Source organism: Pinus tabuliformis, chromosome 2_1 (assembly GCF_031772625.1).
Source record: "Pinus tabuliformis cultivar Carrire ecotype Pingquan chromosome 2_1, CPIR1, whole genome shotgun sequence".
Lineage (NCBI taxonomy): Eukaryota > Viridiplantae > Streptophyta > Pinopsida > Pinales > Pinaceae > Pinus > Pinus tabuliformis.
Window position 1 is genome coordinate 614,709,158 of NC_142299.1, and position 19,102 is coordinate 614,728,259.

Consider the following 19,102-nt stretch of genomic DNA (forward strand, 5'->3'; position numbering starts at 1 on the left):
GGAAACAGACTACCAACTAATCACAAGACATCCTATAACATGGGCTTGGGCCAAGTCCTAAGCATATGCATACTCCAGCATGAATGACAATATGTGTTATGGGAATGTCACGCGGGGGTAGCAGGAGGCCACACAGGAGGAAAAGCCACCACAAGGAAGATACTGCATGCAGGATTATTGTGGGCAAACCTCCATAAAGATTCTAAGAAATATGCTAAGAATTGTGATGTTTGTCAGAGGGTTGGGAAGCCTTCCTGATGGTACGAACTACCTTTAAATCCTATTCTTACAGTGCAAATCTTCAAGAAGTGGGAAATAGATTTCATTCGACCTACAACACCACCAACAAGCCATTCACATGCGAGATATATAATAACCGCCACTGAATATCTCACAAGTTGGGCAGAAGCAGCACCTGTCAAAGACTGTACATCTGAGACTGTTGCAAGGTTTATTTTTGGGAACACAATCTCCAGATTTAGATGCCCAAAAAGCTTGACAAGTCACCAAGTAACACATTTTATAAATGAAACTGTTGAGTCTCTTCTCAAGAATTTCATGATTCAACATCACAAAAGTAGTCCATATCATCCACATGCCAACAGGACTATCGAGGCATTCAACAAAATATTGGAAAAGGGTCTCACCAAGATTATATCAGCTAATAGAGATGAATGGGATGAAAGAGTACCAACAAATCTATGGGCATACCGAACAACGGTAAAAATAATTCATAAACAAACCTCGTTCCAGCTAGTATACGAGAAGAAAGAAGTGGTGCGAGAAGAGTTGATAATACCAAGCATTTTCATCTCTGAGGCAATGAGAATGATGGACAATGTCACATTGAGAGAAAGGCTAAGTCAACTAATGGAACTTGACAAATCCAGGTTCTTGGTCGAGTTTCACCAGTCAGTAGAGAAGAGAAGGAAAAAATCTTGGCATGACAAGCACATTAGGAGGAAAACATTCAAAATTGAAGATCATGTATTGCTCTACAACAACAAGTTTCAAAAGTTCCCAGGTAAACTGTAGATGCACTGGCTGGGCCCATTCATAGTTGCAAAAATCAGAGATTCCAGAGCGGTAAGGTTGGTGCAACTAGATGGAGATATGCTAGAAGGTTGGGTAAACGACACATGCCTGAAGCCCTTCCACATGCCAAGGAACACAATCTCAAGTTGAAAGGGTCTCGGAAATGAGCCTGCAAGTAGGTAGGAGTTAATAAATTATAGTCAAATAATTTTCAGCATCCATTTGAGTTTATGTCTTTTACATCATTTTAATAAGAATAAGCTATAGCGTCAATAAGGTTGCGACAGCGTTGTCATAGTACCGCAACCCATTTGTGGTCAGGGAGGGAATAGGTAAAGTTAATAGTCACTTGTAGGCGCATGCTTGCCAGCTCTTAAGTTACACGTAGGCAGTCACTTTTTCAGTCTTTATGGTCACACGTTGTATCCATCCTTTTCACCGTACCAGTAGTTATTTCCATAATAAGTAACCAATAATGCAACTGTCAAGTGGGAGCCGTAAAATATTTTCCTGTTAGGAACAATTTTGGTTAATAAATAACACCCATCACGTCAAAATTAATAAGCCACGAGGCCCACTCTATATGTTCCTAGTCCACGTCAGAAATGTCAGGTCGAGGTCAGCCGACAATGGAAAAGCATGGTTAGGATACATGGGGAAAGCTCCCATAGTAGTTAATTGACAAAGTCCAATCAGGAAACGTCGTGTCAATCCCGGCTACTTAATTTCCAAAGGATAATGAAGAACACTATAGAATTTTAATTACAAATAGCAGAGAAAATATGGGTTCATTCTGAAGAATAACAGCAAAAACACAGCAATGTGAAGCCTCAGGTGACAATTGTTTATCAAAGATGCAACGTGATGGCGAAAGGAGTTATCTCAATTCCACAAGATAATATAGATGAAATAATTGAACAGATGGAGAATTTATATGGGAAATGCGACAAGGCAATCCTAGTCGATAATGACCTCACTGACGGCTTCTAATTTCCGACTCTAAAGAGGGAGGTCTACGTAGAAGAAATCCAGAGGGAAGATGGAACCAGAATGTCCAGAGTTAGGGAGGAGTTTAGAGGATTACAAAGATCGACACTACTCAATTTGAGAAGTTTACCAATCTTCAGAATCCAACTAGCTGCAATGCAATGTACCAAATTACTGTCTAGCAGAATGCATGGGGGGTCCCTGTGGCTCAACAGGTAGTACCCAATTCATGTAGATGATATTCATCATCTCATAGGCCTATCCATGACAAACATTTCATCAAACACACCATGAACATGTAGTCAACAAGTCATAATTACATATATGATCATAGGGGTCTCATACTAATGTGAGAATCAACAATAAGGTCTGATGCCCTCTCACAGTAGCTGCATTATTGTCTATTATGTCATTAATTCATTAACATTTCTACTATTCAATACATGAAGAGGGCGACAACTAAAATATGTCATTAACCATTCTTGTAACTAACATATAACCAGATAAAGAACAACAATAGGATAACTATCATAGCCACATAGTAACAAATACTTTTACACATAGTACACAAGAGGAAAAAATCTCTTATTAACATATGAAAAATCCAACCAAGTTAGGGACTTCCACGTACCATCTGACCATAGATTGGGTTGAACCAAATCTTTCTTTCAACTAATTAACCCAGTGTCATATTCCAAGCATGAATGTGGGACTCATGCTAACACCGAAAAATCATACACCTGCTAGTACAATCCAGAAGACATTAAAAGTGTCCAGTGAAATGCACAGGTGGACAATTTTCCGATCGAATACATTACAAAGATTTAAAAAATCAAAGATTCTCCTAAGTTCCAAAGTTTACAAAGTAAATAAACTAAGTCCACTTATATATTTCTTAGATAAATGCATGCACACGGAATATCATCAAAAAATCCACCTAGTTGAAGAAAAGGTGACTTAGCAGTCTGCGACCACCCCACACACTTGGAGTCTATTTCTTGATACAAGGTCATCCTAGTATAGTTGAATTCAAGTCGCCTTGGTGAAGTGCAGCCCTAAATGGAATCCTCTTGTCTTACTCATGTGTCTTTATCATACATGTACCAAGAGAGGGAAGAGGGATTCAAAAAACTCTATATAAATAGGACATGTGAGAGCCAAAAAGAAGAGACATTGTTATGATAGCCAAATTTCTTGTAAGAAAACCACCATTTCATTGTTGAACAAAGGAGGTTAAAAGCACTAGCATGTTGGCCAAATTGCTTCTAAGAAACCCAACACCTTAGTGAGTGAAGAACAATCCACCCATTGGCGAGTCTTCACACTTCTTTGAGAGAGAGGAGAAACTTGCAAAGAGACTGAGGAAAAGAAACATCCTTTTTGAGGATTATTGAGCTCCCTAGCTCAAGGAATTCTCTTCAAGTGTTCTACTATTTGGATTGTATTAAACCTCTACCACCAAAAATCTATAAAGGGATATTTTCCATATATTATTGATGTGTTTGCTCCATTTAAGCATTGTTATGTTCATGCACCTCTTTGTTTAAGTTTGTGTTTTTGTGTGCATTGTATCCATTATTTAAAATGTTATGTTTATTGAAGTTTTTCCACTAACAACACCGAATTTGACTGTGATCCTTTGCAGGTAACAATCCATTTCTAAGGGGGTGTTTTTTGGTACAATTATGCTCCAAAAACACTACAACGGGAATGACAACCATAATTATCTCTTTTCATTAATCAAGAGATTGTTTGCAGGACCTCCTCTCTACAGAAACATCTTTCAAAGCGCTCCTCACCTCCTCAAAATTTTTACACTCCCCTTGGACCTATTTTGAGCCAGTGGAAGTGAAGGAAATTGATAATATTCTCACCCGCATGCTTTCTTCTCTGACAGACACAAAGCACACATCTATATCTTCGAGAACCGCAAAGCACGTGTCTGTTTCTACAGAACACGCGTGACATATAGAAAACAACAAAAAGCCTTAGGTTTTTCAGTTTTCTCACATGATTGCCAGCCTCTAGTGAATTGCCTTCACCTATGCATTATGTATTTATTATTTAGTACCCCTGGTTGCTTGAATAAACCCTAGTTCAACAAGAAATTCAGGATAAAAGTCAGTGGCAATTATCCACGAATCTTATTACTAACCAAAGCAATTTGTTTTGGGACTAGGATCAAAAGTTAGTAAAGAAAGTGAGTAATCCCTCCTTCCCTTGTGTCTCCTAGAAAAACTTGGGCTTGCGTATGAAAGCCTTCTTAAAAATATTTGAATTCCCATCTCCCTCATTAAACTCCACATAGTTTAATAGGAAAAAGTAAGTGGCCCATAATTTCTTTTTCCATGCAAGGAACAACGAATACCTAGTGTAATTAAAGGGATATTTAAAAGGATCATCACATATCGAAATCTTATCAAAATTGTATGTTCACATTGCATCACACACTAAGTCTCCATACACTTTGTACTCAAATACCATCCATTTTTGGATATTGGTTACTTAGTCTATTTTGGCTTACCAAGTCACCCCATAAGTGAAATAAGCCTCTTTGAAAAAAACTATAACTTCAACAAAATAAGTTTCCCCACACGGGCCACAAAAAAATTTATAGTTCAGGTTAGGACCATTGAGGGAGGCATCCCATAAGCCGCCACGGTCATGATTGACCATTGAAACATATTTTTTGACTTTCTAGGTAGCTTAAAAGTCCTTCAACAATTCCATCGAAAAGAAAACCCGAGCATGGCAGAAACCCGATTCAGAGGGGGTTCAGCTTAGGCCCAGTGCATGTGGTACTCTTTGGGGCTAATTGACCCATCTAGTGCTTGGTGCTGGTAATCGATTACGAAGAATCTAAATACTCGAATTCTCATGTGGAATGAAGGTACTTAGTGGCCAAAACTAGGGCATTCTTCCCTATAGGTGACGGTGCAGGTAGCACTCGATCCTCATTACCCTTATCTTGGTTGATTACTCGGTTGTTGGAAGGCATCACCAACTCTTTCGAGACATTGCCCTAGGACTCATAAGAGGTTATCTTTGCAAGGCCCAATTACTTTGAGAATTAACAACACGGTTAGGTCTTCATAGGACTATTTATCATATGCAACAAACAAAACCCCTTTCTTGTTTGTCTAGTCACATAGTTTAATTAAAGGAAAATAAACCATTGATATTTTCACTTTGCTTTATGTATGTGATCCATTTTTCATTGATATATATATATATATATATATATATATATATATATATATATATATATATATATATATATATATATATATATATATATATATATATATATATATATATATATATATATATATATATATATATATATATATATATATATCTATATATATATATATATATATATATATATATATATATATATCTATCCTCACATCTCTAAAATCAAGGTAGCGCACAATGTAAATCAACACCATAGGGGACCCCATGACTCCCCATTGATCTAGGCATTTTTTAAAACTCCCCGCATTACTAGGAGGCATACCAGGACTCTCACCATTTAGGTAGAAAATATGTCATTCAGGCACCAATATTGGATATTCCTTTTATTGGTTAAACTTTGCTTGGAACTCCTCCATGGCAAGGAACACCCTTCACCACTCCTGAAGGATCCTTGCATGCTACCCCCTTTGGGAGTGCACATTCTTCTCCTCCAAATAGTACTCGAGCTACCCATTAGGGTAGTCCTCCCGTGAAATCCCCACAAAGGACTCCCCTGCACATAATTGTCCTGAATCGCTTTGCGATGGCAGCAAATGCACAGATCCCATTTTTAGCTTTGCTAAATCTCCCGAATTTAGGAAAGCTCACAAATGATTGGATTAAACATGGCTAAAATTGGCTAGCTATGCCCATAAAGCTCCCTTCAGATATTCCCAAATTTGAGGGAAAGCAAGGCGAAGACACAGGGAACCACATCATGAAATTTCACCTCTGGTTTCCATATAACAGTATAAGAGAAGATACTATTAGATTAATACTATTTCAACGCACCCTAACAGGGCATACTGTGAAGTGGTATATAGACCAACCCTTTGTGTCTCATGGAACCTTTAGCTCATTAGCTAAAGAATTTCTTACCTTCTTCCAACTCCCATTCCGCCATGATTTTAGGTTGGATCTTCTAACCAATTTCAAACAAACACAGGCTACACACATCTCTTACCACATCCATGAATGGAAAAAATGTTGCAACCTGTAAAAAAAAATGATTTTGAAGAGAAATTCCTTGTGAACATTTTTTTGAGATCCCTCATCTCAAAAATCTCAAAAGACGTGGCTAAAACATTCCAGCAAAGCAAGGAAGAATCCATCAGTAAAGCCCAACAACTGGAGTTGATCTACAACTAGTTAGGATACATTTACCATGTGCTCCCAGACACCCCATGCCTGCAACCTTATCGAGAAATAACATGCGTACCCAAAACTGCTGACAGATTAATCGGGATCCTATCCCAAAGACATCACAACAATAGCATCCAACACTCTACATGTCCAATGAATTACCCATCTTACAAAGTTGTGCCACCATTACAAATTATTGGGTATTATAATGGTCAAACCACACCTATGTAGAATATAGGAAATAGGGTTAACTAGCGCCAGCCCCCCCAAGGAGGCTTGTATCATCTCCCACAAGGAAATCAATACTCCTCCTAGAGTACGGATAAAACATCTACTCCCCCAAACCAGTACATTAACCAAGGATAGGGGAACAAATATTCTCCTTTCCCAACTCTGCAACATAACAACCTACCAAGGAAAAATAATGCATGGGTACATCTAGTGCAACCATCTCTCGCTTCATCACATCAATTAGAAGAACATATGAATTCAATTAATTATTCTAACGGTGCTACAAAAAAACAGAAAAATAAGCCAAAGGGAGAGCCCGAGCAAGGAGGCAAAAACTAGCAGCAACCCCCAATGGCACGGGGAAGGGACAACCCCAACAGAAACCAAAACTAGGGTAGGACCAATAAAACTCGCAGAAATAGGCAATAACACTAGTCTTCATACTAATCATGAATGCACCATTTACGCGGAATATGGCCATTATATCCATCATTGTCCCCAAATTCCCGATTTAAAAATGATACAAGATAGTAGGGGGGAAGTCGCCAGCTAATTGTAGTCATGCAGGAACCCTTTCCCCATCAGGTAATTTTTAATACCTAGCAACAAAACCCATCTGCAGGGAACCTCAACAAAAATCCTAACCATGATATCTTGATGACAGGATAGGACGTCCTCTTTCAAATGAGGAATCGTAATTATGAGGCTCTGCCATAGCCGAGTTCGTCCACCTCAGCGAAGGCTATACCCGCTGGACCAGTGACCATTATGTGACCTCCCATAGATGTCATGCCCAAAATGGTTAAAGTACCTTTACACCGTGAAGGGCCCAATTCAAGAGTTGCCCATAATTACAACATAGTAGATGACTTGGCTCAACTATGTCAGTGTTTGAAGTCCTGCAAACATGCCCAACCCAGTGGAAAGCCCTACTTTCTTCTTTAGGTGCAATCAACCCATCCGATTCCTGCCTCATGGTCTTTGACTTGGACAAAGCTACTCCTCGGCTACCCTTAGCCATCGCTTTCCAAATCCCTGTCTCAATCCAGAATATCAATATCCATCGTTGCATCGTCGACAAAGGGGATTCCACATGCATCATGTCCAAATCCATTTGGAAAAAATTAGGATCCCCTGAACTTAAGCCTTCTAACATAATGCTCAAAGCATATGATGGGCTCCCTTCTGCCCTCCTTGGCTTATACCCTAACATTCCAGTTAAGTTGGTTGTGTTAGGGTCCTATAATTTATAGGATCAAATGATGATTGAATGATTTCTTTCAGTATTTCAAATTGTAAATAATATTGCATACTGTAAATGATTTCCAAAAATATATATAAATGAAAATAAAAAATGAAAAGAGGGTATATAAATAGAAAAAATAGAAAAAGAAAAAGAAATGATAAAAGAACCCCACAAAAAAATGAATAAATGTGAAAGTGATGCCAGTTGAAGTGCCACTGATAGTCCAATAATTTTGTAGAGAATAAAATCATGAAATTGTGTGCAGCTTGTTTAAAATGCCACAATACATTTTTTGTTTGAAACATACAGTTTAATCATGTTCAAACAAATTTCAATTTATTTCAATTAGATTAGAGTGAATAACTTAGCCAAACAGTATAATCTTGGCTTTGATTAGATAGGTAGAATAGGTGAATAAATTAATCAAACAGTTTAATTTGGATTAATGCAGTTGTTAGTTTATTTTAGTTGTTTGAATAAATACTCTTAGTCCTTTAAAATGGAAAAATAAAACAAGGTTTGCACTTTAAATACACCCTAATTGGTTTAGTTAGATTAGTTTAGGAAAAAAGTGAAATTTATCGCATCAAGAGATTTTTGTAATATGTTGATTTGTCCAAAGTCGAACCTTATTCTAAAGAGATATCCGCTCGAGTTATGATGTGGGACTACCGGAGTTAAACTCTGCACACCTCCCCACGCCCGATCACGATCCCGCTTTAATCTGATGGCTCTAAAGAATTTTCGAACCACCCCACTATGTTTCTCTTTAATGACATGGGGGTGGGTACAAAAATTAGTTTTCCCCACTGCTACTTGTCCTTCACTAGTGATTTCAGACCCCCCTCCCCTCTATTACCATAAACTACTCCGACCCCCCCCCCGAAAGATATTTTTCCTGCTCCTGCCTTAACCTGAATTCCCACCAATGTTCACCTGCCACGTCCTTACACCACCTACACTCCCCTACTGCCACGTATCCCTTCTACCTATCCCTTCCCGCCAATGACCCCATGCCTTCGTCTGCCTATCCCTTTCTGCCACATCAACGACCATTACACTTTTCCGTTGCAGCTCCATCCCGTTGCTTATGTCCCGTCACTGAGTAAATGCATCTCCCGAACAGTCGTTTATCCAATGGTCCCACTCCATGTGTAAAATTATAAATCCTCATTGTTTCCCATGATCACGGTATTTTCTCACTTTCCTACTATTATAGTGCTCCCACCCTCTGCTTTCTTGCCTATCAACCATTGATTACAGAGGAATTCCCTCCAAGCTTTTTCCCACACAACCAATAGTAATCCTCTGCAATTTTCGCCTATCACCCTCTCCAATTTCATTCTATTACCACGATGGCCCCCAAAACTGCCACTATGGTAAACCCCATGCTCATTCCCCCTATGGATTTAGACCACATCCCCCTAGTTGACCAAGACTATAAAATTGTTGAGACACAGTGTGAATTTGACCTCTTCGAATTACGCTGCTAGTTTTGTGATACTTACCTTGACTAGTCTGACGAGATTGACCACTAGTAGTCTAGCCTACCCCTGTTCGTCTCCCCCCAGTCCTACTATTTCCCTGAATTATTCCTCACGTTTCATACCTCTTATCTCTCAAGTAAGAGGGCTATCATCTCCCCTAATGATGAAATTTTTTTCACGATTACCTCTGAAAGTATAAACCAAATGTTGCAAGTCCCCTACAGTGACTCTCTGACTCCTTTTCCCTTCCGGATCTTAAAGAAATCTATCATAAACTTACCTTTCCCCAGACAGCCAAAATTTTTTAGGTCTTCCTGCCAGAAGATTCTCAAATCCCCAAGAAAAATCCCCCTTATCCCTCTTTTATTTTCCCCCAAAGAACTAGATATATTATCTCTATCTTGTCATGCCTACTTGGTTACTTTTCAGATGAATGGGTAGATGAGCCTATTTTAGGCTTTCTATCCACCCTTTCTACAGAAGAAGGACTATCAGTCACCTTTGACTATGGTCACTTCCTTACAGATGTAATTCATGAATAATTCCTTCAGTTTTTAACTGAAGGAATGTTCATATATTCTCCCATTCTTATGTACATGTTCATTTTCTTTGAGATAGACACGCTTCCCTTTGCAATGCAGAATCTCAATCAAAAAGGAGAGCCTTAGTCCATTATTTTTTGGACCTCCATCATCAGAAAACAATAAGAGGAATACAAATTTAAAGATTTTATTGATCAGTTTGTGTATCCAACAACTTGTTTGATGAGTGGCCAGCAGATTCCAAGAATCAATGAGGATATTCAGAAAGTGTTGCATCTCAGTGAACAGGTGAATATAGGAGATTGGTATCTATACCAGTCATTTACAGAGATAAAAGCTTATGGCTCAGAGTTGCCATCAATAAGCTACCCAAGTACCTTCCAATGAGGATGTTTTCCTTAGAGTACATCAGGCAAATAATCCACTCAGACAACATCCATTTTGTGGTAGCTAAGAAGAAGTCTCAATTTAGAATTAAGACATAGATAGGACCTTTTATCTATAATAGTAGAGAAACAGGAGAGGAAGTAGACCTCCTACTGAAACAAATGAATTTCCCTCTTATATTTACATGGTATTATGACCCCTTTGGGGTAATTTCTAAGCTAAGATTGGAACAAAATGCAACTCCCTATGTGCAAACCCAAAGTCCAGAAATAGAGAACTACACGAACCAACAAAATTGGGTAGAGAACACATTGCAGGCGACCGAAGAGCACCTGCTCTCCAAGACTGTCTCAGAGACTCCTATACCCATAGAAAAGACTTAGAAGAGATCGAGAGAGGAGGACTCTCTGTTAGTAATATAAGTCTTCACCAAAGAATTCAATATCTATGAAAAGAAGACTAAGACAAGTTCTAAGATAGACTTCCCACTACTGGAGGAAACACAAGGTACCATTGTGCTCTCTGGACTTCAAAATTTGAAGTTTGACAACAGTACCATTGATTCTCCATCATCCTCGACTACTAAAGAGACTTTAGCTACAATAGCTCATACACCAAAGACATTCATAGAACAGAGGGAGTTGGATATTTTCCAAAGATATAAAGAAATTAAACAGAGGAATGAAGCCCTTCATGAAAACATCTCTGCTCAATTCAGGAAGCAGTCTTCCTCAATCTAGCATAGGCTCATTTCAGCCTATGACACAAAGAAAGGGAGAATGCATATGGCATTTTTACAAGCACAGGTTCCACAACCAAAATCAACAGCTGACTTAAAGCAGACTACCTTTGATTTTGAGGCAAAGGATGTTCATCCTTTGGATCAGATGGACATGCACATGAAAACAGGATAAATGGTCTACTCAACCTTCACACACACTACCCTCACTGCTTCCAAACTACAATTGTCTTTAAAAAATGTTCAATCACAGCTCAAACTGGAGAAAGTTTCCTCTTGCGAAAGACAACAGAATTAAATATTTGGAGGAAATGGTGATCAAAGTCGATTTTGATCCTGGTAATTCAAAGGCCATGGAAAAAATTATTAAGAAGAAGAATGATAACATAGCAACCCTGAAGAAGAAATTGAAGATGCCTGCGACTTAAGATCCCCAAGCAAAGGAGTTAGGAGTTACAGAGTTACAAAAAGAAGAAATGTTGAAGCTACTAGTGCAATAGAGGGCTTCATTAAGGACATGGAAGTAGAGATGGACATGTTTATCAAAGTGAAGGAGCAGAGTTCTCAACTAGCAATGGTTCCGCTTGATGCAGTACCAATTTCATCCCTACTTCAAACAAGAATTCCTACAATATCTATAATAGTAGGAACATCCTCTTCTACAGTACTTCCCACATCAACTGCAAATGATTCAATTAGGTTGGCCCAATCCCTAGAAAACATGTCTATACAGGGAGAATAAATAAAGAAGTTAAGATGAGATGTCAAGACCTTATAGGAGTAGAATACAAGATATGAGAATTACCTCCTAGCAGAAGTATAAAAACCTCAGACACTTTCCCAAAGATTGCAGTAGATGGAAAAAGATACTGCCATGGGTAACACCCTAGCCTAGGTCAAAGAAAATATTTATAAATGGATCAATGAAGATATGATGTATATATTTGGCCTTCAATACAAATCATATTTGAGCAATAGGAACTAATTGAAAGATCTAATGAAGCCATCGAAGAATTCAGAAAACATTTGGGTGACAAACCCAGTGAAGCTACTAATCTCATCAAGTTCCTCAACTCCAGAAAAAACAAGAATTAGAAGAGTTGGAGATTGAAGATAGAACAAAAATATACTGGAGCTAAAAATGGTGTTGACTAAGAGAAATTTGATGAGGCAGCTTGAAGAAAAATGTCAGATTTTGTATATTAGTGTACATAGATTCTTCAACAAGCTGGAAGCCCTCTACAAGAAAGGACTTCCTAATTTATTAGTAATAAATGATAAGCTCAGTATGTGGCCTGATTATAGTGAGAAATTGATGACCAAGGCTAAAGATAGTTATAAAGTTACAGAAGGATGAATCAAAATGATAGGAAAAGCATTCTTGTGAGCATTGGAATATGACCTGGACATTCAGTATGAAATTAAACACATATTTATCTCTAAACTGACTTTTGCTAAATACACTGAAATGGATGAGGTTTACAGAAAGTTACTGAAGACAACTATCCCTAGTGAGAAACACTGGAATGAATTATGTGAATTACTAGAGTAAGAAGAGGATTTGCTTGAACAAAAAGATTCGATGGGCCAGATAGTCAACAATCCCACAAATTTAGTGCCAACACTTCATACAGTTCAAATTTTCCTAAATTTTTGTAATAAGTTAGATAGATTTAGTTTAGGAATTTCAAAAAACCTTTGTCTTCTCACCCTTAAGATATGACACATACCTCAACAACTCCAAAAACTTAGTTGTGTACTCTTCATCTGTCATAGAACCCATCTTTAACTCATAGAACTTCGTATACTTTCTGCCATAATATCTTTCTGACAAGTAATTCTTCCTAAAGAGTCTTTTAAACTCGTGCCAACTTAACTCCTCCACCCTGATGCCTTTGACATGCTTCGCATCTTCCCACCAGATATCTTCTCTTCCGTTGAGACTGAAGGTCATTATCTTGGCTTTCATATTCTTTGAATAATCACGAAATTCAAAGAACTTCTTCATCCCGAGAAGCCATGCTTCTGCATCTTCTGGTTTCTTCACATCCTCATTGAAAGTGGGAGGCTTGGGTTTCTTCAACTCCTCTAGAAAATACTTCTTCTCACTCCTCCTATAAGGATGTTGGAGATAATGATGACGATGATCTCTCTCTGAACCAGAACCATAATGGAAACCATAATAACTACCTCTCTTGTTAGTTGTATCCACCCATCTTCCACCTCTGACTGTATCATCCCTATCCAACTTATGTCCTGGTCAAGACCTACTACCATATGCCGCATTAGTTCTTTCCTCCTTTCGATGAATGACCCGTGGTTGTCCTTGTCTTTACAAATCTAGAAGACTCTAAAGGATCATTGCAGTAATGTTAGGTCCCTATAATAATAGTGTATTCCACTTATTTTTATTTTTTTCCCATGTAGCCCCCATATTGTTATTGTTGTGCCCCATAGAAGCCCACTATTTTTATTATTGTGCCCTTACATTATTATTGTTATGTAGGCTCTGATTATATTATGACCACTTAGACTCCTATATATACAAAGGAGGTCGTGTCATTTGCATCATCCAAGAATGATTCATTTATGTAATGTAAAGGCAGTTTCCTCCTAGAAGAGGATAATTTTTAAGTTGTTTATCTATCTATTTGTGAGCTGGTTACAAAACATTTGGTTTCAAAGCTTTGGACTCTACGGCTTTGCTGCTTCAAACAGGTCATCATGGAATTTTTGTTATAACTTTTTTTCTAAAAAGATTCAGAAGCTGAAAGTGCAACCACATGGAGCAACGAAATTGGTGAACTTTGTGCCAAAATTTCAGATCTTGGTTCGTTATAGTTTATGAGATATATTCCGAAGAAGTTAGGGTTTTTTCATGCTCCATAATTCAGACTCAAACAAGTGAACTAAGGAAAATCATCATAACTTTCTTTTCATGCATCAAAATTGAATTATGTAAAAAGTGGCTGAAATAGAACAAACTCTAATTTCGTTTGTAGCAATTTCAGGGTCGAGTATTGAAAAAAAATGGCACGTGGCATCTCGTACAACTTAGCTCCACTAAACCAATCCATAATCAGGCCATTGTAGGAGATCTGACATAACTATATATTAAAGAATCTAGTATTGGTTTTACTTGTGGCATTGGAAATAAGATTCATAGGGATCCAAATCGTCTGAATTTCAGAACCTAGAAATCATAAATTATAGAGTTACAACCATTTCAAGATTGAGCTCCTAAAAGCAAGAAAAAAGTGTGTATCGTTTTTTAAAATTGCATAAGTTTCGTTTGAAAAATCAATTTGAAGTGATTCCAAGGAATATTGAAACATATATACCAATATTGGGTTCTAAAATTCCTCCCAAGAAAAATTATACTACACCCATTAAGCCCTCAGAAATCTCAACTATGACGCATGAAGAGGAAGAATTGCAAAATGATATATGAAAATTACGGGACCAAGAGCAACAAATTTCGGTATCACAAAGAGCAACCAAAGATGAACCAAAAGGGGACATGGATGGTTTAAAAGAATAAATAAAAAGTGACATGGATGGTTTAAAAGGTGACATGGATGGTTTAAAAGGTGACATGAATGGTTTAAAAGAAGACATGGAAGGTTTGAAGGAAGGTTTGACAAAGTTGTAAGAAAGGCTTCTCGGTGGTGACAAGGTAATCCATGAAAATCATAATGAGGAAAAAAGGAATATGAATTATGATTTTAGAGACTCCAATGTGGCGTTATAAGAACCACCACATTCCAAAAATAGATATGAGGAATATCGATGGCAAGGATTCGGTAACATGGATACTATAGATGGCTTTGTTCTCGTAAATCAATTGTCACTTGGTCAATTTTTACATAGGAATGACAGCACAATATGAAGATACAAAGAGAAATACCTTCTTTAACTAATTAATAAATTTAAAACAAAAGGTTTCAATGGAGGAGCACATTGAAGACTTCCAAAAATTAAATATTAGGGTAACTGATATTCCAGAGGACCATATGATTGATTTCTTCATAGGGACTTTAAAAGATAATATCCACCATGAGGTTCACCTTTAGGAACCCGAATGATTAGAAAAGTCATTCAGGGTGGCAAGAAAAGTTGAAAGAAAAATTATAGCAACAATGAAGTCTACCACTGACATCTATAAAGATGGAAGTGTTGTTGCTCCTAGTCTTCCACAACCTACAAGGTTGACAACACAAAAAATGGAGGAAAAAAGAGAAAAAGTGCTTTGTTGCAGTTGTGATATAAAATACGCTAAAGGTCATAAGTGTGTTGAGAAGAAGTTATTCTACATTAATTGTGAAGAGGAGGAAGAAAAGAAATAAGAAACATCAAAAGAGGAGGATATAAACCAAGAAATAACAACAGAGAAAGAAAAAATGAATCCGACCATATCTTGTAATGCATTGGAAGGAATTACCACTCCTCAAACTCTTCAAATAGAAGGATATATCTAGAAGGAAAAGGTAATAACACAAATTGATTTGGGTAGTATCCATAATTTTATTCATTGTATGATAGCTAAGGAATTGATTTGCTTCCTATATCCAACACCAGAGTGTCAATTGATGGTTGCAAATGAATGAACTATAAATTGCGCTAGAAAGTGTCATAATATCAAGCGAACCATGGGGGAATATGTATTTAATAATCCAATGGTTTCCATTCCGATGGGTGGTGCTGATGTTGTACTATGAGTCCAATGGTCACAATCTTTGGGGACGATAGCTTTCAATTTTCAAGAACTTTTCTTGATTTTTTTGGAATGAATGGAACTTGAATTAAGGGGTATCACAAGGAAAACAGGAAAGTAATTAGCTTTAATGGCATGACAAAGCTTTTGAAGAAAGAACAATAAGGCCTAATTGCACAATTATTCTCACTAGTGGTTCAAACATCGAAATCATCCATTTCTTGAGATCTCCAAAAAGTCTTGGACAATCATTCCAAGATGTTTAAGACTCCAAAATTCCTCCCACCTATTCGTGATCAATATCATGCTATTCTCTTGATTCCAGGAATTGTTCCTCCAAACATCAGACCTTACAGATATCCTTATGCCCAAAAGAGTGAAATTGAACATATGGTTGCAAAAATGCTAGAGCCTGTATAATTCAACCTAGTCAAAGTTCTTTCTCTACTCTAGTAGAATTGGTGCATAAGAAGGATGGATTATGGCGTATGTGTCCAGATTATAGGGAGCTCAACAAGCTCACTATTAAAGATAAATTTACCATTCCTGTCATTGATTAATTGTTGGATGAATTACATGGAGCAATTTACTTCACCAAGTTGGATCTTCATTCAGGAGATCATCAAATTAGAATGAAGAACGAAAACATTTCGAAAATAGCATTTAGAACTCATGAGGGTCATTATGAATTTTTGGTCATGCCTTTTGGCCTTACTAATGCACCTTCCACATTTCAAGGTTTAATGAATTCCATTTTCAAATGCTTCCTTAGAAAATTTGTGTTAGTATTTTTTGATGATATAGTAATCTACAACAAGTATTGGGAGGATCATGTTCAACATGTTGATAGGGTGCTCAAACTATTGGAAAAGAGGCTACAATAACAATCATTACATAATAATAAGACTTAAACCAATCATATTGCAAATAAATAATTTTAAATATTAATAAAAGATAATGAAATTCAATCCATAATGTTAAACGATGGAGAAGCTACAAAATTGTTTTGGTCAAAAACAAAATAATATCTGGTCATAGGAAAAATCCAATGCATTGGTATAAAAAGTATGAAAAAAATTATATTAAATGTTAATAAAAGTGATAGCAACATAAATATAATATAAATTTTTATATATCATTTTTAAAATTATTATTTTATTGTCTATTATTTTCATATAAATCCATCAAATAAGTCAATAAATTTTACAATGAATAAAAAAATCAATATAAACAATTTTCAATTTCAAAACTAGTATAGATCAATTTTGAGCCCCAATTAAGTGTTAAGAAGATCAAACATCTTCAAATTGAAGTATCTTCTAGAATGCAAAACTTGAAGAAAATATATGCCTATGCCTATATATATATGGAAAGTGAAAATATATATATATATATATATTTTAATTTCAATTATTTTATCTCTATAAAATTAATATAAAATCATGTTACTTAAGATGAACATTGAAATATTTTATTTATTGTTGATTTTGAATTTATACATATATATATATATATAATAAATAATACATACGAACTGAACATAACATAACATGAATTATAAATCTTCTTAGCATAAAATGAGTTATAAATCTTCTTGACACGAAATTGAAATATCGATATTGTTTTTAGATATCATATCAATTAAATTAGTAATTAGAAATTACAATATTCTTTGTATTCAAAAATAAAAAGAAAAGTGAAGAGTAACTCAATTGAAAACTACTTTAATAATAAAATACTAGACTTTTTTAATTCCAAATTCAAACCCTTGCATCAGCCCAAAAAAAACAAATGAGTAATTAGAAATTACAGGTCTTCCTTATACTCAAAAATAAAAAGTGAACAGTAGCTCAATTGGCCATTACTTTAATAATAAAATACCATATTTTTTATATTCCAAATTCAAACCCTTCAATCAAACCGAAAAACCAAATTTTATTTATTTATTTTCCGTTCTTTCAATATCACGATTATTTTTAGAGCCAACTTGAAAAGTCAAAAAGAGTAAAACATAAGGCAATGCCCTCCCCCACATCGTCATCTAAAAAAGCGAGCTGCCTCCCGCACATCCTCATCTAGGTTAAAGACCATGCTTATAGGTGGCGCATCATCATCCGGCTCAAACAGTTTGCTTGTAGCCAACCCATCCTCAACCTCATCCTCAAACACATCACTTGTAGTGGGCCCATCTGCCCCAGAGAGCTCAATTATATCCACCCTATTGTCACCTAGTCCTGTAGCCGGCCCATCATCATCCGGCTCAAACAATTTGCTTATAGCCAAACCATCCTCATCCTCAAACGACTCAGTTACAGCCCACCTGCCCCAGACGGCTCACTTAGATCCTCATCCACAAATGACTCACTTACAGTGGCCCATCCAGCCTATCGTCATCCGGTCCACGTGCCAGTGCAATTCTTCTGTGATGAATTCTTGACAAACTTTTAAATCCTCCAATTCACTTGCACTAATAAGGAAATCCTCCGCAGCCTATTCGGGGGCAACTGTATATTTGGCGTCAACTAATAATCTCTCTTTCAAATTCATCAATAAAATGCCCACCATATTCTCCACAAAGTCCCAATTGTCACTAAAAATGAAAACAGACTCAATCTAGTTAGTCAAAAATAGAACGAAAATTTATAAATCAAACAAATTAAGCTATAAATAAATAATATATTTAATTTTCCTTCATTCTTAATGGCAGGCCTTGAAGACATGAGGCTCGCCAGAGCGCATCCTCCCATCTTTTAGTCTTTTCTCCCTCTACGTTTTTCAAAGGCCTTTTGATAACATCTTTTCTCGATGCGACGAAGAGATGCAAGATTAACGCCACAAAGGACAGGAATAAGCTTCCCTTTGGATTTGATAATGATATCCAATTTATGAAAGCACCAACTCGATTCAGCATAGTGCTTCAAAAATATCGCAATGTGAATAGATGAACTTTGAATCGTTGTTTCAATTGCATATGAGAAATCAACTCTACACGGAATCTCCTTTTTATCGAGGAAGATGCACAAAGTGGGATCTTTAATTTTGAGTTGATTATAAATTAAGCTGGCAAGGCTATTCTTGACATTGGATCCCCTGTGATTTATGAAAACGTCGTATTGCATCCCAGGATTTCGCTTCACCATACCTACCTTCAAATAAGGGGAAAAATATCATGACCTACAGATAGAAATAGAAATCGATAGAAGCAACACAGTTTCATCACACCGAGCTTGGGAAAAAATATTATGGCCTACAGATAGAAATAGAGATCAATCGAAGCAATCTGAGAAAAAAGAGCTGAAATTAGTAAAGAACCACGACATCGAAGAGGTATCAATTAAGAAATGTAGAAATATG

General features: G+C 36.7%; 1 pseudogene; it reads right to left on the reverse strand.

Moving 5' to 3' along the window:
• Positions 1-17,785: 17,785 nt before the first annotated feature.
• Positions 17,786-18,879, reverse strand: LOC149202016 (vesicle-associated protein 1-4-like; annotated as a pseudogene).
• Between the last annotated feature and the right edge of the window lie 223 nt (positions 18,880-19,102).